This window comes from Pseudophryne corroboree, chromosome 2 (genome assembly GCF_028390025.1).
Source record: "Pseudophryne corroboree isolate aPseCor3 chromosome 2, aPseCor3.hap2, whole genome shotgun sequence".
Lineage (NCBI taxonomy): Eukaryota > Metazoa > Chordata > Amphibia > Anura > Myobatrachidae > Pseudophryne > Pseudophryne corroboree.
Window position 1 is genome coordinate 234,389,589 of NC_086445.1, and position 24,662 is coordinate 234,414,250.

General features: G+C 47.5%; 1 protein-coding gene and 1 long non-coding RNA gene across 5 annotated transcripts in view; one reads left to right on the forward strand and one right to left on the reverse strand.

The window, feature by feature from the left end:
• LOC135011495 (retinol dehydrogenase 7-like) overlaps positions 1-24,662 on the forward strand; it is a 164,382-nt gene that overhangs the window by 107,200 nt on the left and 32,520 nt on the right. The gene's annotated exons all lie outside the window — the stretch shown is intronic.
• The window catches only part of LOC135011556 (uncharacterized), a 295,015-nt gene that overhangs the window by 93,439 nt on the left and 176,914 nt on the right, over positions 1-24,662 (reverse strand). The gene's annotated exons all lie outside the window — the stretch shown is intronic.

The following is a 24,662-nucleotide window of genomic DNA, read 5'->3' on the forward strand; positions in this document are numbered from 1 at the left end:
TGGTTGATAAAGAGATAGTATACTCGTAACTAGTATGTATGTATAAAGAAAGAAAAAAAAACCACGGTTAGGTGGTATATACAATTATGGACGGGCTGCCGAGTGCCGACACAGAGGTAGCCACAGCCGTGAACTACCGCACTGTACTGTGTCTGCTGCTAATATATAGACTGGTTGATAAAGAGATAGTATACTCGTAACTAGTATGTATGTATAAAGAAAGAAAAAAAAACCACGGTTAGGTCACTGGTATATACAATTATGGACGGGCTGCCGAGTGCCGACACAGAGGTAGCCACAGCCGTGAACTACCGCACTATACTGTGTCTGCTGCTAATATAGACTGGTTGATAAAGAGATAGTATACTACTAATATTATATACTGGTGGTCAGGTCACTGGTCACTAGTCACACTGGCAGTGGCACTCCTGCAGCAAAAGTGTGCACTGTTTAATTTTAATATAATATTATGTACTCCTGGCTCCTGCTATAACCTATAACTGGCACTGCAGTAGTGCTCCCCAGTCTCCCCCACAATTATAAGCTGTGTGAGCTGAGCAGTCAGACAGATATATAATATATATAGATGATGCAGCACACTGGCCTGAGCCTGAGCAGTGCACACAGATATGGTATGTGACTGAGTCACTGTGTGCTGTGTATCGCTTTTTTCAGGCAGAGAACGGATTATAAATAAAAGTGGTGGTCACTGGTCACTATCAGCAAAACTCTGCACTGTACACTACTGAGTACTCCTAATGCTCCCCAAAATTAGTAAATCAAGTGTCTCTCTAATCTATTCTAATTCTAAACGGAGAGGACGCCAGCCACGTCCTCTCCCTATCAATCTCAATGCACGTGTGAAAATGGCGGCGACGCGCGGCTCCTTATATAGAATCCGAGTCTCGCGATAGAATCCGAGCCTCGCGAGAATCCGACAGCGTCATGATGACGTTCGGGCGCGCTCGGGTTAACCGAGCAAGGCGGGAAGATCCGAGTCGCTCGGACCCGTGAAAAAAAACATGAAGTTCTGGCGGGTTCGGATTCAGAGAAACCGAACCCGCTCATCTCTAGTTCAAACCAGTGTGATTTTAGGAACTGCAACACCACGTTGAGGTCCCATGGTGCCACTGGAGGCACAAAAGGAGGCTGGATGTGTAGCACTCCCTTTACAAAAGTCTGGACTTCTGGAAGAGAAGCCAATTCCTTCTGAAAGAAAATCGAGAGGGCCGAAATCTGAACCTTAACAGAGCCTAATTTCAGGCCCATATCCACTCCTGTCTGTAGGAAGTGGAGAAAACGACCCAGATGAAAATCTTCCGTAGGTGCATTCTTGGTCTCACACCAAGACACATACTTTCGCCAGATACGGTGATAATGCTTAACCGTCACTCCTTCCTAGCCTTTATTAAAGTAGGGATGACCTCTTCCGGAATCCCCTTTTTCGCTAGGATTCGGCGTTCAACCGCCATGCCGTCAAACGTAACCGCGGTAAGTCCTGAAATACACAGGGCCCCTGTTGCAACAGGTCTTCCCTCAGAGGAAGAGGCCAGGGATCTCCTGTGAGCATCTCTTGTAGATCTGAGTACCAGGCCCTTCGAGGCTAGTCTGGGACAACGAGTATCGTCTGTACTCTTCTTTGCCTTATGATCCTCAACACCTTTGTGATGAGAGGAAGAGGAGGAAACACGTAGACCGATTTGAACACCCACGGTGTTATCAGAGCGTCTACTGCCACTGCCTGAGGGTCCCGAGACCTGGTACAATACCTCCGAAGCTTTTTGTTGAGGCGTGATGCCATCATGTCTATTTGAGGAGTTCCCCAAAGACGTGTTATGTCTGCAAAGACTTCTTGATGAAGTCTCCACTCTCCTGGATGGAGATCGTGTCTGCTGAGGAAGTCTGTTTCCCAGTTGTCCACTCCCGGAATGAAGACAGCCGACAGAGCGCTTACATGATTTTCCGCCCAGCGAAGAATCCTGGTGGCTTCCGCCATTGCGACTCTGCTTCTTGTCCCGCCTTGGCGGTTCACATGAGCCACTGCTGTGACATTGTCTGATTGAATCAGAACCGGTAGGTTTCGAAGAAGACTCTCCGCTTGTCGAAGGCCATTGTAAATGGCCCTGAGTTCCAACACATTGATGTGTAGACAGGACTCCTGGTCTGACCAAAGTCCCTGGAATTTTTTTCCCTGTGTGACCGCTCCCCATCCTCGGAGGCTCGCGTCCGTGGTAACCAGGATCCAGTCCTGAATTCCGAACCGGCGACCCTCCAGCAGGTGAGCACTTTGCAACCACCACAGGAGAGACACTCTGGCCCCTGGGGACAGAGTTATTTTCCGATGTAAGTGCAGATGGGACCCGGACCACTTGTCCAGAAGGTCCGATTGAAAAGTCCTTGCATGGAACCTTCCGAAGAGAATGGCCTCGTAGGCCGCCACCATTTTTCCCAGAACTCGAGTGCATTGGTGAACTGACACCCTTTTCGGTTTTAGCAGGTTTCTGACCATGTTCTGGATGTCCTGGGCTTTCTCTATTGGGAGGAAGACCTTCATTTGTTCCGTATCCAGTATCATACCTAGGAACGGTAGTCGAGTTGTCGGAATCAACTGTGACTTCGGTAGATTTAAAATCCAACCGTGTTGCTGGAGCACTCTCAGAGAGAGCGCCACACTGCTCAGCAATTTCTCCCTTGATCTCGCTTTTATCAGGAGATCGTCCAAGTACAGGATAATTGTGACTCCATGCTTGCGCAGGACCACCATCATTTCCGCCATTATCTTGGTGAAAATCCTCGGGCCGTGGAAAGTCCGAACGGCAACGTCTGAAATTGGTAATGACAATCCTGTACAGCGAATCTCGGGTATTCCTGATAGGGGGCATATATGGGGACATGCAGGTACGCATCCTTTATGTCCAGAGACACCATAAACTCCCCCTCCTCCATGTTGGCTATTATCGCTCTGAGTGATTCCATTTTGAATTTGAATCTTTTTATGTACAAGTTTAGGGATTTCAGATTCAAAATAGGTCTGACCGAACCGTCCGGTTTCGGGACCACAAATAGGGTTGAGTAGTAACCTCTTCCCTGCTGGTGCCGGGGAACCTTGATTATCACTTGCTGTATACACAGCGTTTGAATTGCAGCTAACACTACATCCGGGGGCACCTCCTCGAATTCCAGTTTGTACCCCTGGTAAACTATTTCCAACACCCAGGGATTCAGGACTGATCTGACCCAGGTCTGACTGAAAAGTCGAAGACGTGCCCCCACCGGTGTGGACTCCCTCAGGGGAGCCCCAGCGTCATGCTGTGGGTTTTGGAGCAGCCGGGGAGTACTTTTGTTCCTGGGCACCTGCCGAAGCAGGTGCTCTTTTGCCTCTGCCCTTACCTCTGGCGAGGAAAGAGGATCCCCGACCTCTTCTAGACTTGTGCGACCGAAAGGACTGCATCTGATAGGGTGTTACTTTCTTTTGCTGTTGGGGAATATATGGTAAAAAATTTGATTTACCTGCTGTAGCTGTGGAAACCAGGTCCGTCAGCCCATCCCCAAACAATACATCTCCCTTACAGGGTAGTACTTCTATATGTTTTTTGGAATCCACATCACCCGTCCATTGGCGAGTCCATAAGGATCTTCTCGCCGAGATAGACATGGCATTGGCCCTAGAAGCTAGCAGTCCAATGTCCCTTTGAGCATCCCTCATAAATAAGACTGCGTCTTTAATATGGGCTAGAGTTAAGAATATAGTATCCTTATCCATATTATCAAATTGATCTGTCAGCTCATCTGTCCAAGCTGCAATTGCGCTACACACCCATGCCGACGCAATTGTCGGTCTTAGCACAGCACCCGTATGAGAATAAATACACTTTAAGGTAGTTTCTTGCCTGCGATCTGCAGGGTCCTTAAGGGCCGCTGTGTCAGGAGACGGTAGCGCCACTTTCTTGGACATGCGCGTCAGGGCCTTGTCCACAGTGGGGGGTGATTCCCAAATCTCCCTGTCCTGCTTAGGGAAGGGGTATGCCATATAAATTCTTTTGGGGATCTGCGGTCTCTTTTCCGGAGTCTCCCAAGCTTTTCCAAAGAAATCATTTAATTCATGAGATGTGGGAAAATTAATAATCTGTTTCTTTTCCTTTAAACATGTGTACCCTTGTGTCGGGGACCGAGGGTTCATCCTCAATATGCAACACATCCCTTATTGCCACAATCATACACTGAATGGTTTTAGTCACCCTAGGGTGCAATTTTACGTCGTCATAGTCGACACTGGAATCAGAATCCGTGTCGGTAGTAGTGTCTTGTGTTAAGGGACGCTTTTGAGACCCCGACGGGCCCTGTGAGTCGGTCCAATCCGAGGATTGACCCCCTGATGTCCCCCCTAAATCAGCCTTATCAAGCCTTTTATGTAAAGATGCCGCACTTGCATTCAACATATGCCACATGTCCATCCATTCCGGAGTTGGCACAACCTACGGGGACACACCACTTATTTGCTCCACCTCCTCCTTGGAGAAGCCTTCCGCTTCAGACATGTCGACACCACGTACCGACACCCCACACACACAGGGATTAACCTCAAGGGGACAAAACCCCAACCAGGCCCTTAGGAGAGACAGAGAGAGAGTATGCCAGCACACACCCAGCGCTTAATAACACTGTGGAAAAATATGACCAGATAGCGATTTTATAATATAATAATATTCCAATTCCCACTCACTGCGTCGCCAATGTGCCCCCCTCCTCTTTTTTCCAGCCTGTGAAGTTCAGCAGGGGAGAGACCAGGGAGCCAGCATTCAGCATGCAGCCTCTGTGGAGAAAATGGCGCTGGTTAGTGCTGAGGATCAAGCCCCGCCCACCCGACGGCGGGCTTCGGTCCCAGTGCTTTTTTTCTTTTTTTTTTAAATGGCGGGGGATTCTTGGATTTACTGCCTCCGCAGCCTAATCCATCTCAACATGCCCAGAAGTGAGGAATATTGCTGCCCAGGGCGCCCCCCCCCCCCAGCGCCCTGCACCCTTCAGTGCTGCTCTGTGTGTATATAGTGGGAGCAATGGCGCACAGCTTACCGCTGCGCGCCTTACCTCATGAAGATCTGATGTCTTCTGCCGCCTGATGTCTTCTGCCTTCTCATACTCACCCGGCTTCTATCTTCGGCATCTGTGAGGAGGACGGCGGCGCGGCTCCGGGACGAACCCCAGGTGAGACCTGTGTTCCGACACCTTCTGGAGCTAATGGTGTCCAGTAGCCTAGAAACAGAGCCCAACCGTAAAGCCAGCCCTGCTTCTCTCTCCTCAGTCCCACGATGCAGGGAGCCTGTTGCCAACAGGACTCCCTGAAAATAAAAAACCTAACAAAATTCTTTTAAAAACAGAAAACTCTGGAGAGCTCTCTGCAGTGTACCCTTTCTCCTCTGGGCACAGAATCTAACTGAGGTCTGGAGGAGGGGCATAGAGGGAGGAGCCAGTGCACACCCATAGTCAAAGTTATTTTTCGGTGCCCTATCTCCTGCGGAGCCCATCTATACCCCATGGTCCTTACGGAGTCCCAGCATCCTCTAGGACGTAAGAGAAAAAGGAAATGCACAGTTTAAGAAGCCAAGCGCTTCAGTGACAGGGACTGTCACTTTTGATGCTGAAGTGCTTGCTTTGTTTGGGGCTCCCACAAGACAATTTTTTGGAAGGACTATCTCTGATCACTAATGAGGAGGTTGATGATGATGGTGTTAATTACATTATAATCTTGTAAATTAAATTTCATGAACTTGCCGCAAATTACATAACATGGAGGAGGTGCCTAGATGGCTAACAACCCTACCTCTACTAACTTTGGCCTCACAAATGGAGCAGATGTCTTCACAATCATTGTCAGGATTTGTGGAAAAATAATTCCACACCCAAGAGGTGGCTTTTTTGGTTTTATGCCCAGGCATCACAATGGCTTTCTTTGTATCACGGGTAAGAACTGCAGCCACTGGTAGCCGACTTACACACACACACACACACACACACACACACACACACACACACACCATCAACATCCTCAGTGTTAGATAGTAGTAGTATACACTAGAGATGAGCGCCGGAAATTTTTCGGGTTTTGTGTTTTGGTTTTGGGTTCGGTTCCGCGGCCGTGTTTTGGGTTCGACCGCGTTTTGGCAAAACCTCACCGAATTTTTTTTTGTCGGATTCGGGTGTGTTTTGGATTCGGGTGTTTTTTTCAAAAAACCCTAAAAAACAGCTTAAATCATAGAATTTGGGGGTAATTTTGATCCCAAAGTATTATTAACCTCAAAAAACATAATTTACACTCATTTTCAGCCTATTCTGAACACATCACACCTCACAATATTATTTTTAGTCCTAAAATTTGCACCGAGGTCGCTGTGTGAGTAAGATAAGCGACCCTAGTGGCCGACACAAACACCGGGCCCATCTAGGAGTGGCACTGCAGTGTCACGCAGGATGGCCCTTCCAAAAAACCCTCCCCAAACAGCACATGACGCAAAGAAAAAAAGAGGCGCAATGAGGTAGCTGACTGTGTGAGTAAGATTAGCGACCCTAGTGGCCGACACAAACACCGGGCACATCTAGGAGTGGCACTGCAGTGTCACGCAGGATGTCCCTTCCAAAAAACCCTCCCCAAACAGCACATGACGCAAAGAAAAAAAGAGGCGCAATGAGGTAGCTGACTGTGTGAGTAAGATTAGCGACCCTAGTGGCCGACACAAACACCGGGCCCATCTAGGAGTGGCACTGCAGTGTCACGCAGGATGTCCCTTCCAAAAAACCCTCCCCAAACAGCACATGACGCAAAGAAAAAAAGAGGCGCAATGAGGTAGCTGACTGTGTGAGTAAGATTAGCGACCCTAGTGGCCGACACAAACACCGGGCCCATCTAGGAGTGGCACTGCAGTGTCACGCAGGATGTCCCTTCCAAAAAACCCTCCCCAATCAGCACATGATGCAAAGAAAAAGAAAAGAAAAAAGAGGTGCAAGATGGAATTATCCTTGGGCCCTCCCACCCACCCTTATGTTGTATAAACAAAACAGGACATGCACACTTTAACCAACCCATCATTTCAGTGACAGGGTCTGCCACACGACTGTGACTGATATGACGGGTTGGTTTGGACCCCCCCCAAAAAAGAAGCAATTAATCTCTCCTTGCACAAACTGGCTCTACAGAGGCAAGATGTCCACCTCATCTTCACCCTCCGATATATCACCGTGTACATCCCCCTCCTCACAGATTATCAATTCGTCCCCACTGGAATCCACCATCTCAGCTCCCTGTGTACTTTGTGGAGGCAATTGCTGCTGGTCAATGTCTCCGCGGAGGAATTGATTATAATTCATTTTAATGAACATCATCTTCTCCACATTTTCTGGATGTAACCTCGTACGCCGATTGCTGACAAGGTGAGCGGCGGCACTAAACACTCTTTCGGAGTACACACTTGTGGGAGGGCAACTTAGGTAGAATAAAGCCAGTTTGTGCAAGGGCCTCCAAATTGCCTCTTTTTCCTGCCAGTATAAGTACGGACTGTGTGACGTGCCTACTTGGATGCGGTCACTCATATAATCCTCCACCATTCTATCAATGTTGAGAGAATCATATGCAGTGACAGTAGACGACATGTCCGTAATCGTTGTCAGGTCCTTCAGTCCGGACCAGATGTCAGCATCAGCAGTCGCTCCAGACTGCCCTGCATCACCGCCAGCGGGTGGGCTCGGAATTCTGAGCCTTTTCCTCGCACCCCCAGTTGCGGGAGAATGTGAAGGAGGAGATGTTGACAGGTCGCGTTCCGCTTGACTTGACAATTTTGTCACCAGCAGGTCTTTGCACCCCAGCAGACTTGTGTCTGCCGGAAAGAGAGATCCAAGGTAGGCTTTAAATCTAGGATCGAGCACGGTGGCCAAAATGTAGTGCTCTGATTTCAACAGATTGACCACCCGTGAATCCTTGTTAAGCGAATTAAGGGCTGCATCCACAAGTCCCACATGCCTAGCGGAATCGCTCCCTTTTAGCTCCTTCTTCAATGCCTCCAGCTTCTTCTGCAAAAGCCTGATGAGGGGAATGACCTGACTCAGGCTGGCAGTGTCTGAACTGACTTCACGTGTGGCAAGTTCAAAGGGCATCAGAACCTTGCACAACGTTGAAATCATTCTCCACTGCACTTGAGACAGGTGCATTCCATCTCCTATATCGTGCTCAATTGTATAGGCTTGAATGGCCTTTTGCTGCTCCTCCAACCTCTGAAGCATATAGAGGGTTGAATTCCACCTCGTTACCACTTCTTGCTTCAGATGATGGCAGGGCAGGTTCAGTAGTTTTTGGTGGTGCTCCAGTCTTCTGTACGTGGTGCCTGTACGCCGAAAGTGTCCCGCAATTTTTCTGGCCACCGACAGCATCTCTTGCACGCCCCTGTCGTTTTTTAAAAAATTCTGCACCACCAAATTCAAGGTATGTGCAAAACATGGGACGTGCTGGAATTTGCCCATATTTAATGCACACACAATATTGCTGGCGTTGTCCGATGCCACAAATCCACAGGAGAGTCCAATTGGGGTAAGCCATTCCGCGATGATCTTCCTCAGTTGCCGTAAGAGGTTTTCAGCTGTGTGCGTATTCTGGAAAGCGGTGATACAAAGCGTAGCCTGCCTAGGAAAGAGTTGGCGTTTGCGAGATGCTGCTACTGGTGCCGCCGCTGCTGTTCTTGCGGCGGGAGTCCATACATCTACCCAGTGGGCTGTCACAGTCATATAGTCCTGACCCTGCCCTGCTCCACTTGTCCACATGTCCGTGGTTAAGTGGACATTGGGTACAACTGCATTTTTTAGGACACTGGTGAGTCTTTTTCTGACGTCCGTGTACATTCTCGGTATCGCCTGCCTAGAGAAGTGGAACCTAGATGGTATTTGGTAACGGGGGCACACTGCCTCAATAAATTGTCTAGTTCCCTGTGAACTAACGGCGGATACCGGACGCACGTCTAACACCAACATAGTTGTCAAGGACTCAGTTATCCGCTTTGCAGTAGGATGACTGCTGTGATATTTCATCTTCCTCGCAAAGGACTGTTGAACAGTCAATTGCTTACTGGAAGTAGTACAAGTGGGCTTACGACTTCCCCTCTGGGATGACCATCGACTCCCAGCGGCAACAACAGCAGCGCCAGCAGCAGTAGGCGTTACACGCAAGGATGCATCGGAGGAATCCCAGGCAGGAAAGGACTCGTCAGACTTGCCAGTGACATGGCCTGCAGGACTATTGGCATTCCTGGGGAAGGAGGAAATTGACACTGAGGGAGTTGGTGGGGTGGTTTGCGTGAGCTTGGTTACAAGAGGAAGGGATTTACTGGTCAGTGGACTGCTTCCGCTGTCACCCAAAGTTTTTGAACTTGTCACTGACTTATTATGAATGCGCTGCAGGTGACGTATAAGGGAGGATGTTCCGAGGTGGTTAACGTCCTTACCCCTACTTATTACAGCTTGACAAAGGGAACACACGGCTTGACACCTGTTGTCCGCATTTCTGGTGAAATACCTCCACACCGAAGAGCTGATTTTTTTGGTATTTTCACCTGGCATGTCAACGGCCATATTCCTCCCACGGACAACAGGTGTCTCCCCGGGTGCCTGACTTAAACAAACCACCTCACCATCAGAATCCTCCTGGTCAATTTCCTCCCCAGCGCCAGCAACACCCATATCCTCCTCATCCTGGTGTACTTCAACACTGACATCTTCAATCTGACTATCAGGAACTGGACTGCGGGTGCTCCTTCCAGCACTTGCAGGGGGCATGCAAATAGTGGAAGGCGCATGCTCTTCACGTCCAGTGTTGGGAAGGTCAGGCATCGCAAACGACACAATTGGACTCTCCTTGTGGATTTGGGATTTCAAAGAACGCACAGTTCTTTGCGGTGCTTTTGCCAGCTTGAGTCTTTTCAGTTTTCTAGCGAGAGGCTGAGTGCTTCCATCCTCATGTGAAGCTGAACCACTAGCCATGAACATAGGCCAGGGCCTCAGCCGTTCCTTGCCACTCCGTGTGGTAAATGGCATATTGGCAAGTTTACGCTTCTCCTCCGACAATTTTATTTTAGGTTTTGGAGTCCTTTTTTTTCTGATATTTGGTGTTTTGGATTTGACATGCTCTGTACTATGACATTGGGCATCGGCCTTGGCAGACGACGTTGCTGGCATTTCATCGTCTCGGCCATGACTAGTGGCAGCAGCTTCAGCACGAGGTGGAAGTGGATCTTGATCTTTCCCTAATTTTGGAACCTCAACTTTTTTGTTCTCCATATTTTATAGGCAGAACTAAAAGGCACCTCAGGTAAACAATGGAGATGGATGGATTGGATACTAGTATACAATTATGGACGGACTGCCACGGTTAGGTGGTATAAAAAAACCACGGTTAGGTGGTATATATTATAATAATAATACAATTATGGATGGACGGACTGCCTGCCGACTGCCGACACAGAGGTAGCCACAGCCGTGAACTACCGCACTGTACACTGGTTGATAAAGAGATAGTAGTATACTCGTAACAACTAGTATGACACTATGACGACGGTATAAAGAATGGAAAAAAAACCACGGTTAGGTGGTATATATTATAATAATAATACAATGATGGATGGACGGACTGCCTGCCGACTGCCGACACAGAGGTAGCCACAGCCGTGAACTACCGCACTGTACACTGGTTGATAAAGAGATAGTAGTATACTCGTAACAACTAGTATGACACTATGACGACGGTATAAAGAATGAAAAAAAAACCACGGTTAGGTGGTATATATTATAATAATAATACAATTATGGATGGACGGACTGCCTGCCGACTGCCGACACAGAGGTAGCCACAGCCGTGAACTACCGCACTGTACACTGGTTGATAAAGAGATAGTAGTATACTCGTAACAACTAGTATGACACTATGACGACGGTATAAAGAATGAAAAAAAAACCACGGTTAGGTGGTATATATTATAATAATAATACAATTATGGATGGACGGACTGCCTGCCGACTGCCGACACAGAGGTAGCCACAGCCGTGAACTACCGCACTGTACACTGGTTGATAAAGAGATAGTAGTATACTCGTAACAACTAGTATGACACTATGACGACGGTATAAAGAATGGAAAAAAAACCACGGTTAGGTGGTATATATTATAATAATAATACAATTATGGATGGACGGACTGCCTGCCGACTGCCGACACAGAGGTAGCCACAGCCGTGAACTACCGCACTGTACACTGGTTGATAAAGAGATAGTAGTATACTCGTAACAACTAGTATGACACTATGACGACGGTATAAAGAATGAAAAAAAAACCACGGTTAGGTGGTATATATTATAATAATAATACAATTATGGATGGACGGACTGCCTGCCGACTGCCGACACAGAGGTAGCCACAGCCGTGAACTACCGCACTGTACACTGGTTGATAAAGAGATAGTAGTATACTCGTAACAACTAGTATGACACTATGACGACGGTATAAAGAATGAAAAAAAAACCACGGTTAGGTGGTATATATTATAATAATAATACAATTATGGATGGACGGACTGCCTGCCGACTGCCGACACAGAGGTAGCCACAGCCGTGAACTACCGCACTGTACACTGGTTGATAAAGAGATAGTAGTATACTCGTAACAATTAGGATGACACTATGACGGTATAAAGAATGAAAAAAAAAACCACGGTTAGGTGGTAGGTATATAATAATAAATAATACAATTCTGGTCGGACGGACTGCCTGCCGTGTGCCGACACAGAGGTAGCCACAGCCGTGAACTACCGCACTGTACACTGGTTGATAAAGAGATAGTAGTATACTCGTAACAATTAGGATGACACTATGACGGTATAAAGAATGAAAAAAAAAACCACGGTTAGGTGGTAGGTATATAATAATAAATAATACAATTCTGGTCGGACGGACTGCCTGCCGTGTGCCGACACAGAGGTAGCCACAGCCGTGAACTACCGCACTGTACACTGGTTGATAAAGAGATAGTAGTATACTCGTAACAATTAGGATGACACTATGACGGTATAAAGAATGAAAAAAAAAACCACGGTTAGGTGGTAGGTATATAATAATAAATAATACAATTCTGGTCGGACGGACTGCCTGCCGTGTGCCGACACAGAGGTAGCCACAGCCGTGAACTACCGCACTGTACACTGGTTGATAAAGAGATAGTAGTATACTCGTAACAATTAGGATGACACTATGACGGTATAAAGAATGAAAAAAAAAACCACGGTTAGGTGGTAGGTATATAATAATAAATAATACAATTCTGGTCGGACGGACTGCCTGCCGTGTGCCGACACAGAGGTAGCCACAGCCGTGAACTACCGCACTGTACACTGGTTGATAAAGAGATAGTAGTATACTCGTAACAATTAGGATGACACTATGACGGTATAAAGAATGAAAAAAAAAACCACGGTTAGGTGGTAGGTATATAATAATAAATAATACAATTCTGGTCGGACGGACTGCCTGCCGTGTGCCGACACAGAGGTAGCCACAGCCGTGAACTACCGCACTGTACACTGGTTGATAAAGAGATAGTAGTATACTCGTAACAATTAGGATGACACTATGACGGTATAAAGAATGAAAAAAAAACCACGGTTAGGTGGTAGGTATATAATAATAAATAATACAATTCTGGTCGGACGGACTGCCTGCCGTGTGCCGACACAGAGGTAGCCACAGCCGTGAACTACCGCACTGTACTGTGTCTGCTGCTAATATAGACTGGTTGATATTTAAAGAGATATTAGTAGTATACAACAATACTATACTGGTGGTCAGGCACTGGTCACCACTCCTGCAGCAAAAGTGTGCACTGTTAATTAATATAATTGTACTCCTGGCTCCTGCTAACAACCTGCAGTGCTCCCCAGTCTCCCCCACAATTAATTATAAGCTTTTAATTTATACATTGATGACTGTGCAGCACACTGGGCTGAGCTGAGTGCACACAGACTGAGTCACACTGTGTGACTGACTGTGCTGTGTATCGTTTTTTTTTTCAGGCAGAGAACGGATATAGCAGAGAGAAGTGAACGGATATATTATATTAAATAAAAGTTAACTAGCAACTGCACTGGTCACTGACTGTGGTAAACTAACTCTGTCTGCGACTCTGCACAATCTCTCTCTCTCTATCTAATCTATCTCTATTCTAATGGAGAGGACGCCAGACACGTCCTCTCCCTATCAATCTCAATGCACGAGTGAAAATGGCGGCGACGCGCGGCTCCTTATATAGAATCCGAGTCTCGCGATAGAATCCGAGCCTCGCGAGAATCCGACAGCGTCATGATGACGTTCGGGCGCGCTCGGGTTAACCGAGCAAGGCGGGAAGATCCGAGTCGCTCGGACCCGTGAAAAAAAACATGAAGTTCGGGCGGGTTCGGATTCCGAGGAACCGAACCCGCTCATCTCTAGTATACACATATCCCCCTCATCCTGTTCCACTTCCACCCATGAATCCTCAATTTCTACTATGCCCTCATCACCATCCTTACGTGTACTGCTCCCCACATGTGCAGATGGTGCAGAAATGGTGGAAGGAGTTGAAAGAGGCTTCTCTATGAGGACAGTGTGAGAAATGTCAGACTCACACATAGCTAACATGGACACCCCTAAATGTTCCTCAGGAATGTGTGACGGTTCTGAACGCAGTTTGTTCTTTTGCTTTAGTTGTTTCTCTTCTAGACTCTGAGGGAAAAGTTCTTGTATCGTCATGAGAAGCAGAAAAAGATGCCTCACTGACAGTTGTAGAACCACCACTTATTAATAAAGGATAAGGCCTGAGTGTTTCCTTGCCACTTTGTGTGGTGAATGGCATATTGCCAATTTTATGTTTCCCTGCAGCTAACTTTCCTTTTTTTCTTTACCACTGTAAAATTATATTGCTTCTTTGATTTTTCATGCCCTGACTTAAGCCCTCTATGCCCTTGGACATCAGCCTTAGTAGATGACGTTGACGGACTTGTATCGTCATGACTGGTGGCAACACCTACACCTCTAGTATGTGCTTCCTGCTCTCCTCTCAATTTTTCATTCTCCATTTCTCCATATCTATCCACAAACACGAACGAAGTGAGGTACAGCGCAATGTGTACAAAAAAGTACCACCTACAGTGTCACAATACGTGTATGAGTCAGGAATTGTAAGAAATAATAATATACTGCGGTCTTACCGGCACTGTCGGCAGTGTCTCAGTACTTATGAAAATAAAAATTATATAGCACACTGGGGTACAGTACAAACAAACAAAATTATATATATATATATATATATATATATATATATATATAATAATTCTAATGTAGGCTTTTTAGCTCTTATTATTTTAATTTTATACTGGGGCAGAGCCACGGGATGGATGGCCAGATCACCCCTAGGTGAGCAGAATACCACTTGTCAGATACACCAAATGATAGACAGAGCACCCCTGGACTGATACTGATATATAGGACACACCAGGCCCTGGGTTTTTTTGTAACACTGGGGCAGAGCCCCTGGATATATATATATATATAGACAGAAAACCTTTTGTTGGATACACCACTTAACGACAGACAGAGCGCAGATACAGCAGCCAGCAGCCCCACAACCCAGCACTGAGATGGACAGGTTTGTTCAGTGCACTCTCCACTGCTGTAGTGAAAATGGTGGCAATCACTGGCACCTTTATGGAATCTAAAACCCTGCGAGAACCTGACAGTGCCATACTCTGATCCCAGCCCAGTATGGGAAGTTCGAGTGGGTCTGGTTCTCCGAGAACTGGACCCGCTCATCTCTAGTATCTTCCTGCCAGTATGTGGGTGCACAAAAGCTTAACCTATTAATATTCCATTGCAGGTTGTACACTGAAAACATTTATTTATTTTTTTAAAATCATATGTCATGGGTATCCTTCTGGAAATTCAATGTGGGTCTCATTAATGAATCTTTAAGATTAAGCCCTCTCTGAAACAATATCAAAGGAGAAAATGTAGGCTCTATGGGCTGAAACACACACGCTGGCTCCCGCCGTCCGGCAAAATCCCGCCTGGCTTTTTACCGCTGCTGTGCTGCAGAGACACATGCAGCGCAATGTGTCCTTTCACACTGCACGGCCCCGGCCCGGCTGCTGGGTTGCAGCCGGAAATATCCACTGAAAGGTCCGGCTGCCGTGCCGGGGCCGTACCGTCTTTGAAGGCAGAGAACCGTGTGTGTGAATGAGAGCTTTCACACACAACGTTTTCTTTTCAAGCCGTGTCTGCTGCTGCGCATGTGCACAGCATTACACACGGCTCAAAGCCGTTGTGTGTGAAAGACCTCCCGGATGGCAAAAAGCCGGACAAAGTTTGTCTGGCTTTTTGCCATCCGGGTAAAAACGGAGCGTGTGTTACAGCCCTCTAGCTTCTTGTCTGAACCTGCAATAGACCAGTTCTTAAGCATGGCTCTGGAGAAGGCTGATGCTTTGGTGTCAAATTTTAACCATCAGTCTATTTTTCAAGGATTAGATTTTCTGAGTACTGTACCTCCATTTCCAAAGATATAGCATGCTCTCAAAAGGCATTTAATAGTTTGAGAGGTGTACCCTCTTTCAGCAAACCTCTCAGCCATTTCCTGCAACTGTAATTCTGCAGTCTCTGGTACTGTATTATTCCTTAAAAATCAAATAAACTGTGACACTGGTAGTCCCTCTTTAAGCATTTTGGGGTGATGACATGCTGCAACCAAGACTGCATTCCTACGGTATTCATACGGAACAGTGTAGTACCAAGGGTGTTACCTGAATGAAAAGTACGTACATCCAAAAACTATATAGTTGGTCTGTACATTGCATGTAAACTTAATGGGATTATCTCTAAACCATTCAGCTCCGTGACCATTTTCAAGAATGTCTCCTGTATCACTCCATAGAATGAGGATATAATCTATAAAGCAGTAACGGTGAAGAATGCTGGGACCATTTTTTGGGTATACCTGTGTACGCTTATATTTTGTCATGAACAGATTATATATACACACTATCAAAGAGGTTCCGCAATCATATTAAACAATGGGGTTTTAGTTTATATATTGATCAATACATTTAAGCTTACAGACTCATATATAGGGACAAAAAAATGAAATTATATCTTCCCCCAAATTATGTTCCATTCTATTCAATTGAAGGAACATTTATGTTTTATTAAATAAAGTGTTGAGGGCCCCATACACTAGAGCGATAATTCCCGATTTCATCCGATTTCAGCCATTCGGCCCGATATATCGGATGAAATCTGGCATTTTGGAGATATATCCGATCCGCGTTCCCGTGCGCATCGGATTGGATCCTCCAGATTGATTGTGCTGCACATTCAATCAGGTTCGACCTGGGGGCATGGCTGGGATCGACCAAGATACATCGTATGCAAAAGAACAGCATACGATGTATCTTGGGCGATCCTGCCCTCCGGGAGGCTGCCAGGGTGATCACCTGCGATCGCCTGAGACATATGGTCGCATAAGTGTATGGGGCCCTTTACAGTGTTAGCAGTATGGTTGCACAGTAGTATGTACATTTGCTTCACATAAAAATACAATCTGGATATTTCCCACAATGCACCTACACAATGGGAGGCATGGTTGGACTGGCCCCTAGGGGTACAGGGAAAACCCTCAGTGGGCCCAGGAGGCCCACCCTGGTTCCAGACTGTGCATGTGAATTCTACATTATACATATGTTAGATTATACCGTACTGGATTATGGTGGATTTTCTACAGTACATTGTAGCACTATATTTACTATATTGATTTATCATGGGTCCCCTCTAAAAGTTAGGCAAACCAATATGATGGCAGGCCACACCCCTCTGGAGATTGGTCACACCCCCTACCACTGCAGTACCCCGGTGGGCCCTTCATACCCCAGTACAACACTGATGGGAGGTAATGCTCTGTTAATTTGGTCACATTTTGAACTGGTTCATTTACCTTGAGCACTGCAAGTACTGAGAACAAAAATAGGATTTTAATTACCTACCGGTAAATCCTTTTCTCGTAGTCCGTAGAGGATGCTGGGGTTCCATTTAGTACCATGGGTATAGACGGGTCCTTTGGGAGCCACTGGCACTTTAAGAGTTTAACAGTGTGGGCTGGCTCCTCCCTCTATGCCCCTCCTACCAGACTCAGTCTAGAAACTGTGCCTGAGGAGACGGACATACTTCGAGAGAAGGAAATACAGACAGTGGTGAGATTCACACCAGCTGACACCGAATCGAAAAAACCATGCTGACCAGCATGCAACATGGAGAAACCATGCCAACCTGCATGCAACATGAAGAAATCATGCAAAACCACATGAAACATGAAGAAACCATGCCAACCAGCAGGCAACATGAAAAAATCATGCCAAACAGGATGAAACATGAAGAAATCATGCCAGCCATCATGCAACACGAAGAAAACATGTTATCTAGCATGAAACAGGAAGCAACCATGCTAATCAGCAATGTAACCTTAAGAAACCATGCTAACCATGCATGAAAAAGGAACAGCAACAGCTGAACCAATACTTAACCAAGTAGCAACGCAGGAAAATAAAGCACTGGGCGGGCGCCCAGCATCCTCTACGGACTACGAGAAAAGGATTTACCGGTAGGTAATTAAAATCCTATTTTCTCTTCCTAGAGCAGTGTTTTTCAACCTCTGTGCCGCGGCACACTACGTGCGGTTGTCAGATGTGCCGCCTGTCGCCCGTCAGAGATGCCTGCCGCTCTGCTGCCCCTATTATTGCTATTGGGCTCGGGCAGCACACTGCTCTCTTCCGCGGCCTGGCCCATGACCTATGGTGACATGGGGTGACTCATAGGTCACGCCTACCCGTCTGCTCTCCTGCCCACCTACCCGGCCGCCAGCTCTCCTGCACGCCTACCCCGGCCGCCAGCTCTCCTGCACGCATACCCCAGCCGTCAGCTCTCCTGCCCGCCGCACCTACCCATTCTCCTGCTCCGTGCTGAGCGAGAAACCTGAAATTGGAGCCAATGCATTTTATTTATTTAATTTATTGCGGTGGAATTACTGGGGGTGGGTGGGGGAGGACGACGACACAATGTGTGACATTACCTGGGGGGGGGGGGGGGGGGGGGGAGTGTGGTGGAACTACTGGGGGACAACACACACAATGTGTGACATTACTGGGGGAACAGTGTGTGGTGGAATTACTCGGGGACACACACAATGTGTGACATTACTGGGGGAACAGTGTGTGGTGGAATTACTGGGGGGGCTACATAATGTGTGACATTACTGTGGGTGACAGTGTGTGGTGGAATTACTATTACTATATTTTATTACTGTGGAGGTGAATTAATTTGTTTTATTACAGTGGGGGCCAATGTGTCTGTTTTATTACTGCGGGAAATATTAGTATATTAGTTGAAAAAACTGACTGTGTGCCTTGGCAATTTTAAAATCTCGTTTGGTGTGCCACGACTTTAAAAAGGTTGAAAATCACTGTCCTAGAGGATGCTGGGGTTCCATTTAGTACCATGGGAGGGAGAGTGCTCAGGATCCTGCAAAACGGAGTGACTAAACTTTAGGTCCTTAGATGCCAAAGTATCCAACTTGTAGAACTTCAGCAAACGTGTTCGAACCCGACTAAGTAGCTGGTCGGCAAAGCTGTTAAGCTGAGACACCTCGGGCAGCCACCCAGGAACAACCCACTGTACGAGTAGAGTGGGCCTTAACAGATCTTGGACACGACAGGCCTGCCGTAGAATAAGCATGCTGGATAGTAAGCCTGATCCAGCGAGCAAAAGTCTGCTTAGAAGCAGGACACCCAACCCCGTGTTGGGATCATAAAGGACAAACAGAGCGTCCAACTACCTGTGACGAGAAGTCCTCTTCACAGAAACTTTTAAAGCCCTTACAACATCCAAGGACTGTAAGGTAATTGAGGAGTCAGTAGCCACTGGCACCAAAATAGGTTGGTGTTATGAAAAACTGACACAACCTTTGGAAGAAATTGCTGACGCGTTCTGACCTCAGCTCCATCTTCATGGAAAAACAAGTAGGGACTCTTGCATGACCATGCCTGCAATTTTGACACCCATCGAGCAGATGTCAATGCCAACAGTGTGACCACCTTCCAAGTTTGAAACCTGCCGCCCACCTCCTATAAAGGCTTGAACCAATCCAACTGCAGGAACTGCAGCACCACATTAAGATCCCAAGGTGCCGTAGGAGGCACAAAGGGTGGCTGGCTGTGCAGAACCCCTATCAAGACAGTCTGAACCTCAGGGAGAGCAGCCAATTGTTTCTGGAAGAAAATGGACAAGGCCGAAATCTGGACCTTTATGGAGCCCAAGCGTAGGCCCACAACCACACCTGCTTGCAAAAGGAGGAGAAACCATCCTAGTTGAAACTCCACCGTAGGAAATTTCTTGGATTCACACCAATACACGTAGTTTTTCCAAGTGCGATGGTAATGTTTAGACGTTACCCCCTCACTAGCCTGCATCAGGGTAGGAATGACTTTGTTCGGAATGCCCTTCCGAGCTAAGATCAGGCGTTCAACCTCCATGCTGTCAAACGTAGCCGTGGTAAGTCTTGATAAGCGAACGGCCCCTGTTGCAGAAGGTCCTCGCGAAGAGGAAGAGGCCTCGGATCTTCCAGCAGTAACTCCAGAAGATCCGCGTACCAAGCACTTCTTGGCCAGTTTGGAGCAATGAGGATCACCTGAACTCGTCCTTTTTATTAGCTTGACAATCCATGAGATGAGTGGAAGTGGAGGGAACACATACACTGACTGGAACACTCACGGAGTTACCAGGGAGTCCACTGCCACTGCTTGTGGGTCTAGTAACCTGGAACAGTACCTCCGAAGCTTCTCGTTGAGGCGAGAGGCCCTCATGTCTATCTGAGGTACACCCCATCGGCTTGTTACCTCTGAGAATACCTTCGGGTGGAGGCCCCATTCTCCTGAATGGAGACCGTGTCCGCTAAGAAAGTCAGCTTCCCAGTTGTCCACTCCCAGAAAGAAGATTGCTGACAGCACCCGCGCATGCTTCTCTGCCCAGAGGAGGATTCTTATCACCTCTGACATTGCAGCTCTGCTCTTTGTTCTGCCCTGCCTGTTTATGTAGGACACCTTTGTGACGTTGCCCGACTGAACCTGAACGGCTTGATCTCACAGAAGATGTGCCGCTTGTAGAAGGGCGTTGTACACGGCCTTCAGATCCAGAATGTTTATTGGAAGGAGAGATTCCCGAACTGACCGCTTTCCTTTGGAAGTTTTCCCCCTGAGTGACTGCTTCTCAACCCCTGAGACTTGCATCCATGGTTAGATGAATCCAATTCTGAATCCCGAACCTGCGGCTCTCGAGTAGGTGAGAAGTTTGCAATCACCAGAGGAATTAAATTCTGGCTTTCGGCGACAGGCGTATCCGCTGGTGCATGTGAAGATGAGATCCTGACCATAAGACCAGGAGATCCAGTGGGAAAGACAGTGCAAGGAATCTTCCATACTGTCGAGCCTCTTAGGAGACAACCATCTTCCCCAGAAGGCGAATGCACTGATGAACTGATACCCGGGCTGGCATTAGGACATCCCGGAGCATTGATTAGATCACAAACACTTTCTGCACTGGTAGAAACACCCCCTGCACTTCCGTGTCGAGAATCATCCTCAGGAAGGAACGCCTTCTATCGGCTTCAAATGCAAAATTGGAAGCTTCAGGATCCACCCAAGATCCCAGGACAGTTGATTTGAGAGAGCAACACTCCGTAACAACATCTCCCTGGAGGATGTTAAGGTCGCCCAGATATGGAATTATATCCACTCCTGGTTTGTGGAGCAGGAGTATAAAGGCTGCCATGGCCCTGATGAACACCCCTGGTGTTGCGTAGAAGCCAAGTTCAGTGTTTGGAACTGGAAGTGACATAGGCCCTCATTCCGAGTTGATCGCTCGCTAGCTGCTTTTAGCAGCAGTGCAAACGGTAAGCCGCCACCGTCTGGGAGTGTATCTTAGCTTAGCAGAAGTGCGACCGAAAGGTTAGCAGAATAGTGCTGAAATTTTTCCAAGCAGTTTCTGAGTAGCTACAGACCTACTCCTTCCTTGCGATCACTTCAGACTGTTTGGTTCCTGTTTTGATGTCACAAACACGCCCTGCGTTCGGCCAGCCACTCCCCCGTTTGCCTGACACGCCTGCGTTTTTTAGCCCACTCCGGAAAACGGCCAGTTACCACCCAGAAACACCCACTTCCTGTCAATCATTCAACGATCAACAGTGCGACTGAAAAGCGTCGCTAGACCTTTTGTGAAAGTACGTCGCGCGTGCGCACTGCGGACCATACGCATGCACAGAAATGCCGATTTTTAGCCTGATCGCTGCGCTGCGAACAACGGCAGCTAGTGATCAACTCGGAATGAGGGCCATAGTTGTAGTGCAACCTTAGATAGGCCCAGAGAGGCGGCCAGATTGGAATGTGAAGCACGCACCCCGGATATCCCTGGATACCAGGAATTCCTCTACATCTCGAGCAGAGCTTACCACTCCCAGACTAGGGAATCAATTACCCCAGGTTTGAATAGTAACCCCTGTTACGTAAATGAGGTGGAGCTAGAATAATGTAATTAGTTTGACAAATGTTATGATACTGTAGCTTCCAGCAGTAGTGCACTTTCTGCCCGAGAAGCTAGTAAGCCTGATTTGAATAATCTGTGAGGCGGGAATACTAGAAATTCTAGTCTGCACCCCGGGGCAACCCAACTGTTTCCAAGGGTCTAGGCAGGATATCGCCCAGATGTGTTACTGAATCTCTTTAGTCTCGCTTTCACCTGCCTGATCCCCAGGCAGTGAGGTCCACTGACAAACCGAAGGGTGTGAAAAAGGCCGAAATTGAAATCCGTCCCTGGGAACCTGGCGGCGCAGGTTTTCTGGATTTCCCCAACGTCCTCTAAAGGAAGTGGAGGAATATGTGGAATCATGTTCGAAGGAATTGCAGTGTAGGTGTAGGATATCATTTCCTAGTCTATGCAGCTGCGGAAGGAAGACTTACCTGCAGTTGACATGGATAATCACGTATCCCGTGCGTCCCAACAGGGTCTTACCTGTGAAGGGCGGACCTGTCATACCTTACTCGGATTCTGTATCCACAGTCCATTGGTGTAGCCACCGTTCCCTGCGTGTCGAAACTGCCATAGAAACTGTGACATAGAAACAAGTACAAGTCAATTCTACACATTGAGTCTAAATCATCAAGTAAAAAGCCTGACCACATTACAATAGCCCCAGAGATGTACACAAAAGTGGGTCTCCGAGTCACACCTGCAGCAGTGTACAGTATTAAAGATTAGTCTCAATAGGTGATCAGGCTTTATGGAGGTTGTACCAGGGTAAGACAACCATATTTGACAATTTAGACACTCTATAGGGATGTGGATAATAACTCTGGGTGTACCCAGGTTTTCCCAAATAAGGAGTTTAACACCCTACACAGTGGGAAGGCATTCATTATATGCATATAATAATATTCCTCATCCCTAATAGCCTCAAACATAAGTCGGACCCCTCATATATATGCATTATATGGGCAAGTGTACGCTTTCTATGGTACGGAGTTGGGGTGAGAGGCACAGCAGTGTGATTTGAGACCCCAGACTACTCAAAACTGTGGCTTCTTTCCAGTGTGGGATATATTTTAAAATATATAAATCAAAGTACACCTTATGGAGGCCACCACAGGGGAACTGCCACCGAAGCCTGAGAATCTATATAGTTTTGAGCATGGTATAGACTCCCCAGGAGAAGATATACATTCTGCAGTACAGGACCAAGGGGGGTGATGTATGAGAAACGTCCTAACGGACGTTATGTGCCTAGGGGCGTATCACCACATTATCGTGGTGATACGCCCGCACCCGCCGCTACAATGTATTACATGTGTGGCAGACGATGTAGGAGGGCGTTATCTTACCTGTCCCGCGATAGCGCTCCTTCCACATCGGCTCGGCTGGGATCAGCGCCGCAGATGTGAGCATGCGCCCTTCTCCCCTGCTTCCTGTCTGCGCCGCCAGAGGCCCCCGGCACATGCGCAATAAGGCTGTACAGTGTAGTTATGTGGAGGACAGTGTTCCCTGTCAGCGTGTGTTTGCAGGGAGAAAATGGCGTTGGATAGTGCTGGATCCACTCTGAGCAGAAGCTCAGCCCCCTGTAATGGCGTGTCTTCCCGCACTTAGAGATTATACTCGCCTGAGGTAATTTTTGCAGCAAACAGTGGGTTAGACCTTGAAATCTTGTTTGACCAGTGTAGGGCATCGCGCTGGCCCAGGACGCCCCTCACAGCGCCGTACACAGTGTGCCCCTGAGCCTTCCGGAGTGCAGCCTATCAGAGCTGCGCTCCCACCCTTGTGCCGCCATTCTCGCCGGGGACCCGCTTACCGGGACTCCGGCGTCAGATTCACTACTCTTCTTTCTTCTGGCTCTGTTAGGGGGTGGCGGCATGCTGCGGGAGTGAGCGGTTGCCTTGGGCGGCTAACGATCATCACCCTCAGGAGCTCAGTGTCCTGTCAGCAGAGATAGAGGCCATTAACCTCTCTGGGTTGGACACTACTCCCCACCCTAATAGGCCCTACACATACCGATCCGCCGCCGAGCTGCCCTACAGCGGATACGGTCGGCGGGCGACCCGGCGGAGTGAAGTTTCCCACGTCACCCGGCTCCATAGCACTGCACGCTAATATGGACAATTTCGTCCATATTGGCCTGCATGCATAAACGACGGGGCACCAATAATTAATGAGCACGGAGCCGCGCATCGTTAATCATTGGTGCCTACACACAGAACGATATGAACGAGTTCTTGTTCATTTATGAACGAGAACGTTCATATCGTTCTGTTTTATCTGCCATTGTGTAGGGTCCATAAGTCCCACGAAGCAGGAAGGCTGTTGCCAGCAGCCTGCCTGTAAAATAACAAACTCTAGAAAACAATAAAACTAAGAAAACTCGTAGGAGCTCCCCTAGCTGTGACCGGCTCCTCCGGGCACATTTTCTAAACTGAGTCTGGTAGGAGGGGCATAGAGGGAGGAGCCAGCCCACACTCTCAAACTCTTAAAGTGCCAATGGCTCCCAAAGGACCCGTCTATACCCATGGTACTAAATGGAACCCCAGCATCCTCTAGGACTTAATAGAAAATAGCTGATATATTAATACTGCATCAAACCTTTCAAATAAACAATCACCCGCAGCCACATCTCTGCTCCACATCCCCAATACATGGCAACTTTCCCCAAAACATTAAGGGCTGATTCTGAGTCACATGCCATTCTGTATATGGCTACATTCAGAAAGCAACTACTGTATGTGCAGTACGGATGGTGCAATGGTTAGCATTACTGCCTCACAGCACTGAGGTCATGGGTTCCATTTCCACCATGACCCTAACTGTGTGGAGTCTGTATATTCTCCCCGTACTTGCGTGGGTATCCCTTGGGTACTCCGCATTCCTCCCACAATTCCAAAAGTATACTGGCAGGTTAACTGGCTGACAACAAAATTAACCCTAGTGTGAATGTGTCTGTGTGTACATGTGGTAGGGAATATAGATTATAAGCT